The sequence below is a fragment of the Pongo abelii genome, chromosome X (assembly GCF_028885655.2).
Source record: "Pongo abelii isolate AG06213 chromosome X, NHGRI_mPonAbe1-v2.0_pri, whole genome shotgun sequence".
In the NCBI taxonomy this organism is placed as follows: domain Eukaryota; kingdom Metazoa; phylum Chordata; class Mammalia; order Primates; family Hominidae; genus Pongo; species Pongo abelii.
In genome coordinates, this window is record NC_072008.2 from 5632013 (window position 1) to 5648380 (window position 16368).

Here is a 16368-nt window from a genome sequence, read left to right on the forward strand (position 1 = left end):
ACCCTGCAAAACATGGAGGCAGGTTTGCGTGACCCAGTTCCCAGCTTGACTTTTCCCTTTGGCTAAATTTTAATTTGGAGTCCCAAAATTTAATTTTCTTTCACAGAAGTGTAAGTACTCTTTAAAATGACTTTCCTTTTAAAGAAGTAAACTGAAAATAACTTGGATGACACAAGTGGTCAAAATTCTTTGACTGACTCTTCCTAAGAAAGAAACTACTGAGATTAATGTCAGGTCACCTGGTTTTACAAAAGAGCTGCATTTGTCTTGCATTTTCCACAGAATTGTTGGAAATAGATAAAACATTGACAAAACCTAGCAGCCCATCGATCTAAAAGCATCTTTCATTATATGTAAAAGAGAGTTGGTTTCATAAATGCTCTACAGTAGTTACTATAAACACAATCCCCTGAGGCTCTTGTTCCCAACGGGTGTTTTGAGATGAAACTGCAGGTGCTAGGCTCAAGGTGAGCGATGGTCTTTGATGTATATATAAAGTTCATGCCTGAAAATGTTGATGCATATTTTTAGACCTTTATTTAAAATTTAACGTTATCCCTTTATGGACTATTCAGGATTATCTGACTGTCCTTGCCTTTGTTCAGGTGATATATTCAAATGTTCGTTCAAACGATGATCTCTTGTTACCAGCCTTGCTTCCAACAATTTTTTTAAACTAATTGAAAATAAAATCTGACCATATTTTTATGTTCGAAATACCCTTCCAAATATCAAAGAAGGAAAAAATCATATATACATTAGTACTTTTAAAATTGCCGAAATCATGCCTTTCAGATATGTACCTCGTTCAACATAAATACCTCACCGTGTTTCCTAATAATAAATAATGAATAATTCCCATATCTTTCTTAGGACAGACTCGACGTCTTTCTTTCTGTGTGTAAGAGACCAAAAGCGCATGCAAGTCTTTGAAATATTTAAACAGAGCTTTAGAAGCTTTTAAGAGAAGAAAATTATTTTAGGTAATGGAGAGAAAAGGAAACAGTCATGTCAAATATTGCTAGGCAAAATGTGAGTGAATCTCAAATGTGCTATCAGTAGTATTCAGAGGAATATGCTTTATCTAAGCTGGTGTGGGAAGATTACTACTCCTAAGCTTACCAGCACCAGATCCAGCACTACTGCAAGTACTACTGTAACCACCCGAGGGGTTCTTTCTGCCCACTGTGTAAAGACCACTGCATTGTGTAGAGAAAGAGTTTAGCAGACATGAGGCCAGCCACGCCAAGTGGAAGATGGAGTTCCTAGCCAAATCATCTCGTCCAAAGCTCTTAGGTTAGGAGTTTTTCAAAGGCAGTTTGGGGGAAGGGGTGGGAGTGGCCAGGTAAAAGGCGCTTGCTGCTGATTGGTTGGGGCGGAGATGAACTCATAGGGTATCCAAGCTGTCTTACTGTGGGTTGAGTCACTTCTGGATGGGGCTACAGGAGCAGGGTTGGCAGTCCAGGTGGAGCCATCAGGGTCCAGGTAGAGCCGTGGGCGTCAGACATGCAAAAAACCGCGAAAGGTACCTCAAAAGGCCAATCTACAATACTGGTGTTATTTGCAGGAGTAATTGGGAATAATAGCTGAAAACTGCTTATGTCTGCACCTTCGCAGGACTCTTCTCCTCTGCCCAGCCTAACGGCCTCCATTAGCTTTATAAAAGCAGTTGAGTTTGGGGGCAAGGCCTATTATCATTTAAACTATAGCTTCAGTGTCTTCCAAAGTTAGCTTGGCCCAATAGCTCAGGAATAATTAAGGGGAAGGCAAGATAGGGGGTGGGTTAGCTTAGCTTACTGTTAAAATATTTTCTCACTGATACGATTTTCGCAAAGGTGGTTTGGTTACACTACAACTACTTGTACTGAAGTGGAAATAACTTTTATTGAGTTTGTGGTGCGTATCAGTTCTCTTTTTAAGTGCTTCACCTGTAACAACCCATTTCATCTTTGTAAGGATCCTATGGGTTAGGTCTTATTACTGTTCCAATATTGTGAATGAGTTAAGTGGTGCTATATTGTATAGACCTGTGTTTGTGTATTACTACTTGTTCTTGCTCTCACACATTTCATGTTCCTCTGCTCTTTTCAACTGCTTGTCCTGTAGACTTGGAGAGCCAGCATCCAACATAAAAATGATAGTCTTATAGAGTTTGTTAATCAGCTCTCAACACTGCGTAAGAATAGACCCCGGGTCGGCTTCTGTGATTGCATTTTGCCTGATATACTAACTAAATTCCCCCAAATTTGGTTTATACCATGAATGGACTAATTTGCACTATTAAAAATCATGTGATAGAAGAATTTTTAGTGGTATGATGAAATTAAAGTGATATACATTGTAAATTTTAAAAGTGCCAATTCCACATCCAAAATAAAATACAATGTTTATTTTGGGAAACAAACCATGCACTGTACATATGTTTATCTTTATGGGCAATTTTTTAGTCTATAATTTTTTTAATTCACTCAACATTTGAAGAGGAACATGTATTTTAACTATGTTTTCACATTCTTTGCAGGACACCGAAAACTCAGCGAGACCCTGATTGGAATATTAAAAAGAGGCCCTCCTCACTGTGTTTGACTCATTGATAGTGTTACTGGAAAGAGGCCCAAATTCAGACCCCAAAAGAGGGTTCTTGGATCTCGTGCAAGAAAAAATTTGGGGTAAGTCCACAGAGTAAAGTAAAAGCAATTATTAAGAAAGTAAAGGAATAAAAGAATGGCTACTCCATAGGCAGAGCAGGGCCTTGAGCTGCTGGACTAAGGATATTTATGAAATAGTCAGGTGGGAGGGGCTCCCTGGAGAAACTCCAACCAGGTTGCCCACTGGTGGGCTCTGAGGTGGAGCCTGGGGAAGTTCACAAGTTTGCAGCAGGGAGGAGCCTTGCTCCTCCACTTCCTGGGTGAAACCTGGGATTCAAGCTGCAGGCGGGAAGGGCTCTAGCAGGGACTCTGGCCTTGTGGAGGATCCCTGTTTTCCCCTTTTTTTCCTTTTTCACCCAATAAAACCCTGCTTCACTCACGCTTCAAACCGTGTGCAAGCCTAAATTTTGGTAGCCATGGGACGCACAAGGACCCCATCTTTAGCTGAACTGAGGAAAAGTCCTGCAACACTTAGTTATTTCTTGCTCATATGCCAAACAAGAAGTGGATTCTTCATAAATTTTCCAGGAAAGGGGTGGGCAATTTCTGGAACTGAGGATTCCTCCCCTTTTTAGACCATATAGAGTAACTTCCTGATGTTGCCATGGCACCTGTAAACTGTCATGGCACTGGTGAGAGTGTCTTTTAGCACGCAAATGCATTGCAATTTGCATATAATGAGCTGTGAGGATGACCAGAGGTCACTGTCATTGCCGTCTTGGTTTTGATGGGTTTTGGCCAGCTTCCTTACCACGTCCTGTTTTATAAGCAAGGTCTTTGACCTGTATCTTGTGCTGACCTCTTATCTCATCCTGCGACTTAGAATGCCTAACCTCCTCATAATGCAGCCAAGTAGATCTCAGCCTTATTTTACCCAGCCCCGATGTAAGATGGAGTTGCTCTGGTTCAAATGCCTCTGACGCTATGAATTCATCGTAATTTCTCCCGCAGATGCTTTCCAATACTGACAACTGTGCATGAATACTTCCTTTCATATTAGAAAAACGGATTACAAAGTCAATAGAATTTTCTGGGATTTTTTTGATTGTTTTTGTCTTATCCAGATGAATTGCTTTATTTTCATTTCACTCATATTGATTTGGTTTCAGTTAAAATAAAAATATTATTTCAAAGTTATTGGAGAGCAGTCCTTTTAGAAACAAACAAAAAAAGATTTATTCCACTTGCATGCATTTTTTTTTTAGCTAGAGGTTTTTAATCTCATTCTGGCTAGGCATAGTGGCCCATGCCTATAATCCCAGCACTTTAGGAGCCCAAGTCAGGAGGATTACTTGAGGCCATGAGTTCAAGACCAGCCTGGGCAACCTAGTGAGACCTCATCTCTGCAAAATAATTTAAAAATATAGCCTGGAGTTGTGCACACCTGTAGTCTCAACTACTCAGGAGGCTGAGTGGGAGGATCGCTTGAGCCCAGGAGGTCAAAGCTTTGGTGATCCATGATCATACCACCGCACTCCTAACTGAGCAACAGAGCAAGACCCCATCTGTAATAATAATAATATAATTCTGTTATTGTTGTTTGCCTCTTATTACCCACTAGTTTTGTGATGTATTTTTACTTAATCTGCTTATTTATAAACATTTTACCTGTAGCACTAGAATAAATAGGTTCTGCCGCATTACTAAATTTCCAGATATAATTTTAAATAGGAATTTTAGTTTTAGAAGAAAAACAAAACCAAAATAATGCTAACCTTTTTTTCAGAACGGTGTGTGTACACATTTTCAAGAATTAGTAAAAAGTCAATTTGCCTCTCAAATACCACGAGTACACATCTAAATGTATCTTGAGAATCTCTACCACTATTTTTGTTTAAATTTAATTAAATAATAAAGAGCACTGTTTGCATGAATCTTTGTATGGAACTGCTCTACAATACCACTGAAGAGAAATTTTAAAGTAAGTACGACCCTGAAATCCAGAGGAAAAAATCATTTGGCTTTAAAGCAAAACACCTTTATTTAAGCTGATAAAACACACACACACACACACACACACACGAAATGTCAGTGATACCTGTGATTGAAGCCACTAATATTTTAGAAAACCAAATTCCTTCATCTTTCAAAACTATTGGTTTCAAAGGGATCCACATACAGAGAGTTATACAACTGCGGGCTTTGAGTTTGGCTGTGAGCTCTTGAAACTGTTCATAGGGTTTCTAAAACTGTGGCGATCTTCCTGTCTTCTCTTTTTCTTTTATATCCTGTTTCTAATTTGTTTGATGGGTCCTTTTGACCAAACCTTCAAAATATATCCAGAAGTAGATACTACTTCTGAGCAAACACCACAGCTCCTGCTACTCAGAATCATCCTTTTCCTTCCCTGTGAATTTACGCAAGCATTCTTGATCCTTACTCTTGGGCACACTTCCAACACTCTCCACCCATTCAGCAGAGGATAAGTCCTTTGCACAATGCTCTCCAATAGTCCCCCAACTCAGCCAGCATCAAAACTTTAAGATATCTGGCACCATCTCACATTGAGTCCTTACCTCAGATTTCCCTTGCTTCTCTGCCTTCTAGCCAGAAGTTACCTTGCTTTGCAGGAAGCTCCAGGTTCACTCTACTTTGAGGTATCCTCACTGGATGTTCCTCTTATGGAACCCTAAATTCAGGCTCATGCAGCTACAGCCAAGCACTGAGACATTGGCGCTTGGAGATCAAACAAGATTTATTCAATTTGGTCAAAGCAAGAAGTCGGGAGAGCAAGATGTCTCAAATCCGTCTTAACAAAAAGAGGAAGCAGTGAGTTTTTAGGTAGCTAAGGAGTAAAGGAGAGGCAGTTTCAGGGAAGTGAGGGGAAAAGTCTGCATTTCTTTATTCTCAGGTAACATCTTGAGCAACCAGATTCCTGGGTATCAGCAGCTGGTCGCGACGCCCTTCAAGGCATTCATTCCTTCTGCAAATTTTTTCATGACCCTCAAGTGACTTTCTCCTGCCTGACAAAGAAACAGTACATCAGCAGTTTATCGTTGTATTGCAGGAACAAGGGATGATGGGCAAAAACTGAGTAGTTAACTTGTGCAAGCAAGCAAGAGCTGAAGCAAAATTTTCATGATTCCAGTCACTAAAAATGCTAGGTATAGAAATCCTAAGGGGCCTGGTTTCATTTCCACTGCGGTGGAGAAGGCTTTTTTCTCAGGTCTCTCTCTCTGTTGCTCACTGTCTTACCTCTGTCAAGTCTTTGTTCATGTGCTGACATCTCTGTGACACATTCCTTTTATACCTTTTGATCTTGGTTAAAATTGCATCACATCACCTCTACCCTCACCATCACCCGCCCCCCACCGGAGCCAACCTGGTCTACATTAACCATTTTATAACAGTTGTCATCTTATAAAATACTACTTAGTTCATATGATATATTTGCCATTGTGTGTCTCTTCTATTAAACATAAATCCCTCCAAGGTAGGGATCTCCTTTTGTTTTGTTTAATGCCAACATATTCTCAGTACCCTTCCTGGGATATTCATTTCTCATAAAATAAATACTGAATAAGTCAACTAGTACACGCACAAATGCACAAAAATGTCTACAGTTTTCTTAGTGAGATGGGAGAGTTCTCTGACCCCCTCACAGGACTTGCGACAGGATTGCGACTTGCTTACTCTGCCACTGCATATTCAAGCCCTTTACAGGAGGGAGAGCATGCAGGTGAGCAGGTGCAGGAGCCAGGGTGAGTGCGTCTGGGCTCTGGCTCCATGACGGTGCCTAGGGGTGTTACAATGTTCCTTTAGCCCTGCTGCCTGGGGATGGCTTAAGTGTTAAACAGCTCAGTGAAAAGTCAGTGTGACAACCCTTTTGGGTTCCCGCACCCAGTAGGTCCTGAATTCTTGTCTGGTGTCCAGGAAGAATGAGGTTACTTGAATTTGAAGGATGGCGAATGTGGGGATTTTATTTGGTGATGGAAGTGACTCTCAGTGGGATAGGGAGCTGGAGAGGGGATGGAGTGGGAAGATGATCTTTCCCCTGGAATTTGTCTGTACCATGGCTGATTTCTTCTCCAACTGCCTCCAGTCAAACTCCTGTCAATGTTCAGATGCTTCCTCTATTCTCTCCTTCTCTGCTGCTCCACTTTGTTACTCTTCCACTCTGCTGCTCTTCTGCCTATGGAGCCTGGGGCTTGGGGTTTATATGGATAGAGGATGGGGACATGGTGGGCCAGAGTGGTCTAGGAAGAGGCAACATTTGGGAGTGGAAATAAGAATGTCTGTTTCCATTTAGGGCCACAGGTTTCCAGGCTTGAGGGTGGGGCCTTTGTGGGGGAATTTTCTCCTGCCTCCTGTCTGTACCATTAGGAGAAATTTAACTCAACTTCACATAGTAACTATGTGGGATAACTGCAAAGTTATTTTTTCTCTCCTACCACCTGATTACTAAAATAGCTACTGTCTTTCTGTTATTGAAATGCCAGGGGTTCAGTCTAGGTCCTCCTGCTTGCCACACAGAAAGGCAATCATTGAGACAATGAGTATTGCCATGGAAGAAGGCTTAAATCAGGTGCTGCAGTCGAGGAGACGGAAGATCAGTCTGAAATCTATCTCCCTAACTGACTCAACTTAGGGGTCATATATAATAGCAGGGAAGAAATGTAACTGTGTGTGAGAAAACAGGAATTAGGGAGAGGTAAGGAAGAGGAGTATTCAACAGGATGTAGGTGATTGGTTAAGAAATCGGGAATTAGGGAGTGGTAAGGAAACAATCACAAAGAATGAGGGGTCTGGCATCTCATTGTCTGGATGTGGTAACCTGGTGAGGTTTTGTTCTTTGATAATTTTTGAGAGCCCTGAGGGTCATTTCCTGAGGAAGGAACTCAGATAAAACAAATGTAAGGTTCAAGTTGCTTTAAGACTGGAAGTGCCCATTTCTATGTGTATCAAAAACAAAAACAAAAACAAACCCACACAAAAACCAAACAACAAAACAATTGTCTATTGTCTATGGGACTCTTGGGTTGGTATCAATTGATTAAAACATTTTGCAAGATTTTGTAAATTTGTGAAAGTATTTTGGATAGTTGTGCATTAAAGCCCTTCAAGATGTTCCAGTTGATGAGGGAGAGAAGAAGGCATTTCATGGAGACAAAAGATTGGTACAAAGGCAGTAAGTAGCTGGGAGCTGGAGAAAAACATAAAAGCAGACATCAAAAGGCACTATACGCAAGTGCCCATTTGGAAGTAGATTAAAAAAATAAAAAAGAATCCTTATAAGTTAAGTTATTATGGAAGAAAAAAAATTCATGTGTCAGGAAAGATGCAATTCATTTATCATTCATTCCTTATTCCTTCCTAAATTCATTTCTTAAATTTTTTTTTGAGCACGTACTGCATGGGTCTATGGCGTATTCTAGGTGTAGGGAGTAAAGTAGACATGCAAGCTGTTTTGGTCTGCTCAAACTTCCTTGACATGAGACAAACAGCACATCGAGAGCTCAGTGACACTGCTGTGTCTTTGCCTGAAGGGTTTGCATTCTTCAACTTGATAACTGGGTACAAGATCCCTGCTATCTGCAGAGCACCCAGGCAGCCAACAAAAGTGAAAGGGGCTGGGTGGGGTGGCTCACGCCTGGAATCCCAGCACTTTGGGAGGGCAAGGTGGGTGGATCATCTGAGGTCAGGGGTTCGAGACCAGCCTGGCCAACATGGTGAAGCCCTGTTTCTACTAAAAATGCAAAACTTAGCCGGGAGTGGTGGCACGTGCCTGTAATCTCAGCTACTCAGGAGGCTGAAAATGAGCAGAAAACCCTAACAGATATTTCTCAAAAGAATACATACAAATGGCCAACAGTGTACAAAAGCATGCTCAACATCACTAGTCATCAGAGAAATGCAAATCAAGGCCACAGTGCAATATTATCTCACCCCAGTTAAATTGGCATTTATCAAAATGATAGGCAATAATGAATGCTGGTGAGGATAAAGAGAAAGGGGAACGCTTTCACACTGTTGGTGGGAATGTAAATTAGTATAGCCTCTAGGGAAAATGTGTGGAAGTTCCTCAAAAAAACTTAAAATAAGCCAGGCATGGTGGTGTGTATCTGTAGTCCCAGCTACTTGGGAGGCTGAAGCAAAAGGAATTCAAGGCTGCAGTGAGCTATGATCACACCACTGCACTCCAGTCTGGACAACAGGGCAAGACCTTGTCTCTTAAAGAAAAAAAAATATAGAACTTCCATATGATCCAGCAATTCTACTACTGGTTGTATATCCAAAATAAAGGAAATCATTATATCAAAGAGATATCTGCACTCCCATGTTTATTGCAGCACTATTCACAATAGTGAAAATATGGAGTCAACTTAAGTGCCTATCAACAGATGAATGGATACAGAAAATGTGGTACATACACACATGATGGAACATTCAGCCATAAAAATGAATGAAGTCCCCTTCATTTGCAGCAATATGGACAGAACTGAATATCATTATGTTAAATGAAATAAGCCAAGCACAGAAAGACAAACATCACATTATCACTCATATATGGGAGTTTTAAAAATGGATCTCGTGAAGACAGAGCACATTGGTGGTTACCAGAGGCAGGAAAGGGGCTGAGGGAGGGGAGGGTGGAGAGAAGAAAAAGAATATAAATAGGTTTATTGCCACTGAACTGTGCACAAAAAGTGGTAAAGATGGTCAACCATATATGCATATTTTACCTCAATGAAAAGAAAATTTAATAAAAGGAGAAAGTGTAAATAATACAGGGTTCAACCCTCATAATACTAAAATCAGTCTAATGGGCAAAGATTTGGAGGCAGGTAAAGATTTATTTGGCATTGTTATTTTTTCCCCTTGGTTATCTGACAGAGTGCTCTATTTCAGAACCCACAGGTAAGGATAAGGATCTGAATGCAGTGTATTTTGGGCATTTTTTGTCTTCAGTATTAGAGGAGTAACTAATCGGCAGCTAGGAAGGATATAGTGTAGTGGAAAGTGACCCTACAAACATGAGGTGGAATGTGCACGTAAGGAAAATTTGGAAATTGCTTCTGACATCTGTTTTGGAAGTTGTTTTTCACTAGTTGGTTTTCTACTTTAGCTATATGCTTAGATCACTGAGTAGGTGGCAGTCCATTCGTAAACAGCATAGTATGTTAAAATAATTCCAGCCTGGGCAACACGGCAAAACCCTGTCTCTACTAAAAATGCAGACAATTAGACAGATGTGGTGGCGCATGCCTGTAATCTCAGCTACTCTGGAAGCTGAGGTGGGAGGATTGCTTGAGCCTAAGAAGTCAAGGCTGCAGTGGGCTATGATTGCACCACTGCACTCCAGCCTGGATGGCAGAGCAAGACCCTGTCTCAAAAGAAAAAAAAAAAGATAATTACACTGCAGACTAACTGCCTTACAAGAATGTCATATTGTGCTTTTCTCGTATGGACCTTAAGTGCTAATTTCCATCCAGTTTCTAGCATTTGTGTTCACTAAACAAAAATCATCTTTGTTATTGAGATAACAAAGAGAGTTCTGCATTTAAAGTCTGGATGAAAAAATATTAAATAAGTGGTAGAAAGCTCTAAATATCGACAGGAATAAGTATGAGATGTATACGATTGGCATAAGCATACTCAGAAAAATGAATAAGAAAGTGGGAACAAAATTGTAAGTGGAGAATATTTAAAGAAGAACAAAATAAAGGAAATATTTATTTAGAAAATAACCCAATTACACTAGGTAAAGGTGATACTTAAAACAAAGGTAACACTTGAAAATACTATTGTTGTTAGTTGATTTTAGAGATCTACTATTATTAGAATAAATAATAAGTAATTAATTTTATATCTATTCTCTATTTTATGCTTTAATATGTCTGTATGTCATTATTAATACTGGAATTAAAAATGTACAACATAATGTTAAAAAAAGACTTTGTAATAAAAAGCATTCAGCTTTACCCTTAATTTCTTTAAAAAAAAATGCAGATTCATGGCTCATTCTTTATCCAATTCTGAGTTCCATCAATCAAAAATCAAGTATATTTTGGTGCCAAAATATGCAATTAAACTTGCACTAGATACTGGGAATTATTATTTACTCACAAGAATACAACTAGAATTGCATAGTTGAGATTTAGACTTAGAATTAGACATTGTCTAGAAAGGATGTTGAAATTCTTAAGGGCATCAAAACACGTAGCCTTGGACGGCTCATAACTGTAATCTCAGCTCTTTGGGAAACCAAGGCGGGTGGATCACTTGAGGTCAGGAGTTTGAGACCAGCCTGGCCAACATGGTGAAACCTCGTCTCTACTAAAATCTACTACAAATACAAAAATTAGGCAGGTGTGGTGGCTCACACCTGTAGTCCTAGCTACTCGGGAGGCTGAGGCACTAGAATCGCTTGAACCTGGGAGGCAGAGGTTGCACCGAGCCGAGATTGTGCCAGTGCACTCCAGCCTGGGTGACAGAGGAAGACTCTGTCTCAAAAACAAACAAGCGAAAAACCACCACATAGCCTTTCATTTGATATCCTGTATCAGGATATATTCTGATATCCTATATATCAACTGTATATCAAAACATTTCATATACAGTTGAAGCAAATACAGTATCACAAAATATTAATAATTGTTCAGTCTAGGGCAGAGGATTTGGTGTTATTATAGTACTTGCTCTTTATTTCTGTACATTTGAATGTTCTCAAAATAAAATGACTGGAAAAGCAATATTGCAATTCCTGGAAAGAAAGTAATGCATGTGCACTTATTACAGTGTGAACACATTTATTTATTCCTATTTTATTTTATTTGAAACGTATCTTCTTTAAAATTTGGAGTAATGGTGAAGGGCCCTTCAACAAATTAATAGATTTGTTTGTCTTCCTACACTACTCTTATTTACGTAGCCTTATGGCAGGGAAGAAGATGGGGCTAGTACTTTAACATTTGCTCCTTGAAAGCTAAGCCTATGATGTGAGCTTCAGGGATTGCGTTTCTCAGGAGAAGCAAAGACCACAAGCTTGTACGGCAGTCAGTCTTGTGAATGCCCCTATTTAAAGCGTAAAGTGTACATGAAGGCTGACTTAGTGGAAGGCTTCATTCATTGGGATGCCAAGCTATGACTCCCCCACAAAAAGAATCCTATCGTATAGTATAGATTCATCACTTTGTCCAAAGTCTGGTGTTAAATAAATTCCAAGAACATCATCAGGTAGATCCCAAATAAATGTGTGTCTGTCTTTTTTTTCTTTTTAAAGTTAACACTCTTTGGAGTTCCACACGCCTACGAATTGCTCACAGAATAAGTGATCAATAATAGATCATATTGTGGCTTAAGGGGTGGAGAAGGAAACATCTTTTCTATTTGACGTGGTGTCATAGCATTTAACAAGGCTAACCTTCAAGGAAGCCTAAAGATTAGAAAGAGGCCTCTGATTTCTGATTTGGCTACAAATTATATTCAATTTGGTGGTAAGTTTTTATGAAAACAATCTAAAAGGTTCAAAGAATTCAATAATGAACTTAATAAAGTATAAGTAATTGTGATATATAGAATTTCATTTTGCAGATGTCCATGAGTAAAACCGATTTGATTCTATTTATTCTAAGCACAATAATAATTTACAAAGCTCTTAATTGCATCGTGGTATGGAAGGTGTGGACTATAAGCAGGTGAACAAAAGAATTTTACTATTGAGAAACTGTGATCCTACCATAAAACATTGTTCAGCAAAGTTTACCGTGAAGTTCAGAATTCTCTTAAGGGAGGTACTGTTTTTAGTGCTGAGAAACTGCAGGTGTCTGACATAAAACAGGTCTGATTTCCACAAACCCAGTTCATTTTGAAACACTGTCAGGAAGTGTTACTTTTGGAAATGTTGAACAAGCTGGGATCACTTTTGAAGTAGCATACAGAAAATGCAGGCGTCCATTTCTTTGAAATTTTTAACATTTCTAGACATACTAGTCTGTAATGGCCGGGCGCGGTGGCTCATGCCTGTAATCCCAGCACTTTGGGAGGCCGAGGCAGGCGGATCACAAGGTCAGGAGATCGAAACCATCCTGGCTACCACGGTGAAGCCCCGTCTCTACTAAAAATACAAAAAAATTAGCCAGGCGTGGTGGCGGGCGCCTATAGTCCCAGCTACTTGGGAGGCTGAGGCAGGAGAATGGTGTGAACCTGGGAGGCAGAGCTTGCAGTGAGCCGAGATCACGCCACTGCACTCGAGCCTGGGCGACAGAGAGAGACTCCATCTCAAAAAAAAAAAAAAAAAAAAAAAAAGACTAAGACTCTTAGAGAGAGCGGGTACCAGCCATGTAAAGAAAGTTTGTGTTCATGTATGCGTCTGTGTGTGTGTATGTGTGTAGGAGGTTGCTATGATCTGAATCTCGGTGTGCCCCCCAAATTCCTATGTTGAAATCCCAATCTCCAAGGTGACAGCATTAGGAGGTGGGGTCTTTGGGAGGTGATTAGGTCATGAAGGGGCACTGCTTGTGAATGGGATGAGTGCTTTTATAAAGGAGACCTCAGAGAGCTCCCTTGCACCTTCCACTATGTGTGGACACAGCAAGAAGGTGCCATCTATGTACCAGGAAGCGGGTCTTCACCAGGCACAAAATCCACTGTGCCTTAAGCTTGTGCTTCTCACGTCCAGAACTGTGAGAGATAAATATCCATTGTCTACAAACCACCCAGCCTAAGGTATTTTGTTATAACAACGCAAATATACTAAGACGGAGGTGATGATCATCACGGTGGTTGCTTCCGGAGGCTGTTCCACACACACGGTTGAAACATGTGTGAACACCATGAGAAGGCAGAGGACTTGCTCAGCTGGAGGAGCTGACATAGTGTGGTTCAGTGCATGAACAAAAGACTGAATCAATTTCAGGTGAGAGGGGTACAAGTGAGTTCTCATTGCACTGGTCCTTGGAGGCCATACATACTTTGAAGCTTGTTCTAACAATAATATAAAAATATTTGAATGGTTTTAAAGAGGAAAAGATCCTTAGATGTTGAGTGGATAATAGATTGTGGCGGGCTAAGGGTAGAGGCAGCAAGGATGTGCGAGAAGGTTCTGAGGTTGTCCAGGCAGATGGTGGCACTCACGGTAGAAATGGAAGTTCAGTAAGGTTTGCTTTCAACACAGACACAGTGGAATTTATTAAGGTATTTATTGTGATGTGGGACATCCTAAATCTAAATATAAATATTGATGACTTTTTAGATATAATGATTTTTTAGATGTTCAAACGTCTGGCAGAAGGGAAGAGGGATGAGTGAGATTTAAAAGCTAATAGCAGTCATATAACAAGAAATGGAGTTAGTCTTATTATGGTATCCATGTCACCATCTTGGACAACTTAAGCACCGATGTGACATCATAGATGTCTATTGAAGATGATGCTTTCCTGGGGCATCAATACCAGGAAAGTGAACTCATCAGGGGCTATGTTAGAAGTCTGACCATCACAGGGAATGGTGTAAGGATTTGGTGTAAGAAGGTGAGAGAACTCAGAAACCAGCAACCACCTCTTCAGGGTGGATGTTGGCAGTTCACTACAGCCACATGCTGCTAGGAGTTCTTGTTTATTTTATTTACTGTTTGGGTCCAGAAACCCCTGAACACTGAGGGGTGGTACATGTGACGTCAGTACTCATAACTTCACTAGGTGACATTTTATGTGGAAGAATGCCTTGTAGCTCGTAAACCTTCATACATCAAAAGACAGTCAATTTGTCATCATTCACAACACTGATGTTGTAGAAATTCACCATGGACAATGAATTAGCCAATGCTAAATAGTTTTTCCTGGGGAAATACAGAGTTGGGTTTCTGTGAGACTCTAGTCACAACATTTTCATCAGTGGAGCAACATATAACCTTGTTTTATGTGTATTTCTGTTTAAAGACACCTTATTTGATCTATAATATAGTGCTGATTCATTTACATTGAACTCATGGCCAGCAGCACTATAATTCATGCCTGAGCAAAGCTTACCTAACACACACATTATCTCTGCAAGGCACATCACAGCCTTTGAAACCAGAATTTCCTCCATAGAAGTGATGTTTACAGTCTTTTTGAATAAACACAGAAATTGGCCCTCCCGGTCTTAAGGCTTAAAACTTACAATTCTCTTAACTGAGTTTCTCTCTCAGGAAACTCACCATCAGGCCTCCCAGAGAGTATCGCCAGATCACTGCATCCAGACAAAGAGAAGCCAGAACCCTGACTGCCTAACTGACCACCTGCTTCCTGTTGACAAACTCCTTTTCCTTACCTCTCCCTAATTCCTGTTTTCCACTTATAGCTGTATTCTTTGCCTGCTTTATGAACCCCAATTTTAGTTAGCCGAGGAGATGGATTTGAGACTTATCTCCCATCTCCTTAGCTGATGTCACCTGAATGAAGCCTTCTTCCCTGGCAATACTCATTGTCTCAGTGACTGGTTTTCTGTGCAATGAGATACTGAGCTACGCTGAACCCCTAATGTTTCAGTAACACCTTCTTGTGCTTAGGGACACACGAAGACACTGAAGCCTCCACTTCAGTGCCATTTTAAATAGTAACATCACCAACAAAAAGCACAAACATGCAAAAAAATGAATGTGGCACTGAGTAGACTTTAAGAAGTACACTTGCTTACAGTACAAGGGCTGAAAGAAGACAACACATTGCCTTGTTTAACCTCAGATGGGAAACCGTATCAGGAGACTCAAATTTCTGACCGCTCTCTTCATGTCCATAACTGACGGCAAAAGCACCACCAGCATTGATGGGGGAGAAAAACAATGTTATCTGGCAGGCAAATTTGCAACTACAGAATTCATAATGATGAGGATGGACCATACATCACTCCCTAACAAAATAAGGAGATGCAGAAATATGAATTTATAGAAATGCCCAGTGTTAAAAATGAAAAACTCCCACTAGCTCCCAATAGATCTCTCTTCTGTGTACCCCTCAAAGTGTTAAGCATTAGAGATAAAATATGACCCTGCTGGAAAACGTAGGCATTGACAACATACACAAAAATAACAGAAAGTATTGCAATCAGATAACCACATGGGCACAATGCTGGTGGTTAGCTGATATATTTGAATGGAAGAAAATTTTAAAAGAGAGAAGCTAGATGATTTGACATTTAAAATTCAGTATCAGGGAATTCAAGAAAAAGAGACATGAGGGTGTTAGATGGTAGATTCCAGAAGACAGGTCATAGAGTGGGAATTTATAAAATAGCTGCCCTTGTCTTCTTTTTCCTGGGGATCCTGAGGGCAATCTGCCAGTTACTAAAACCTCTGCCTAATTTTTTTCTTCCAATGTATGGATTAAATATCCACTCCCAGGCCAGTTTGGAAAATGACACTTGAGCCTCCTCAAATCCAGCTATCATTTCTTACAGGCTCGTCCCTAAGGCTGGACCCGTTCTCTCTCTCTCCACTTGGTTCCCATTTGCAAAGCTGTGTCTCAGAGTGGCTCCCATTTGCAAAGAAAGAAGCAAGGAGGAAACACATGGCTATGCTTCCTTTGTATTCAGTTCTGTCTCCCCCTCTTTCCCATCTGAGGTTGGACATTCAGCATTGTCTGTGATCTTTATTGGTTTTCTCTAATATTCTCGTTTCCAAATCTGTAAGCAGCATATTCCTCAAACCCACAACTACAGCACAGTAAAATCTTAATATTCCTATCCAGCACGAACCTTAGTAGTCAAGGATTATTTTTTTTCTTCCCGAGCACTTACTATG

General features: G+C 40.3%; 1 long non-coding RNA gene across 1 annotated transcript in view; it reads left to right on the plus strand.

The window, feature by feature from the left end:
* Positions 1-682: 682 nt before the first annotated feature.
* The window catches only part of LOC112130995 (uncharacterized), a 41132-nt gene continuing 25446 nt past the window's right edge, over positions 683-16368 (plus strand). Inside the window, exons 1-2 of the long non-coding RNA XR_002913157.3 lie at positions 683-1525; positions 2522-2669. This is a non-coding gene — a long non-coding RNA (uncharacterized LOC112130995). The remainder of the gene's footprint in view (positions 1526-2521; positions 2670-16368) is intronic.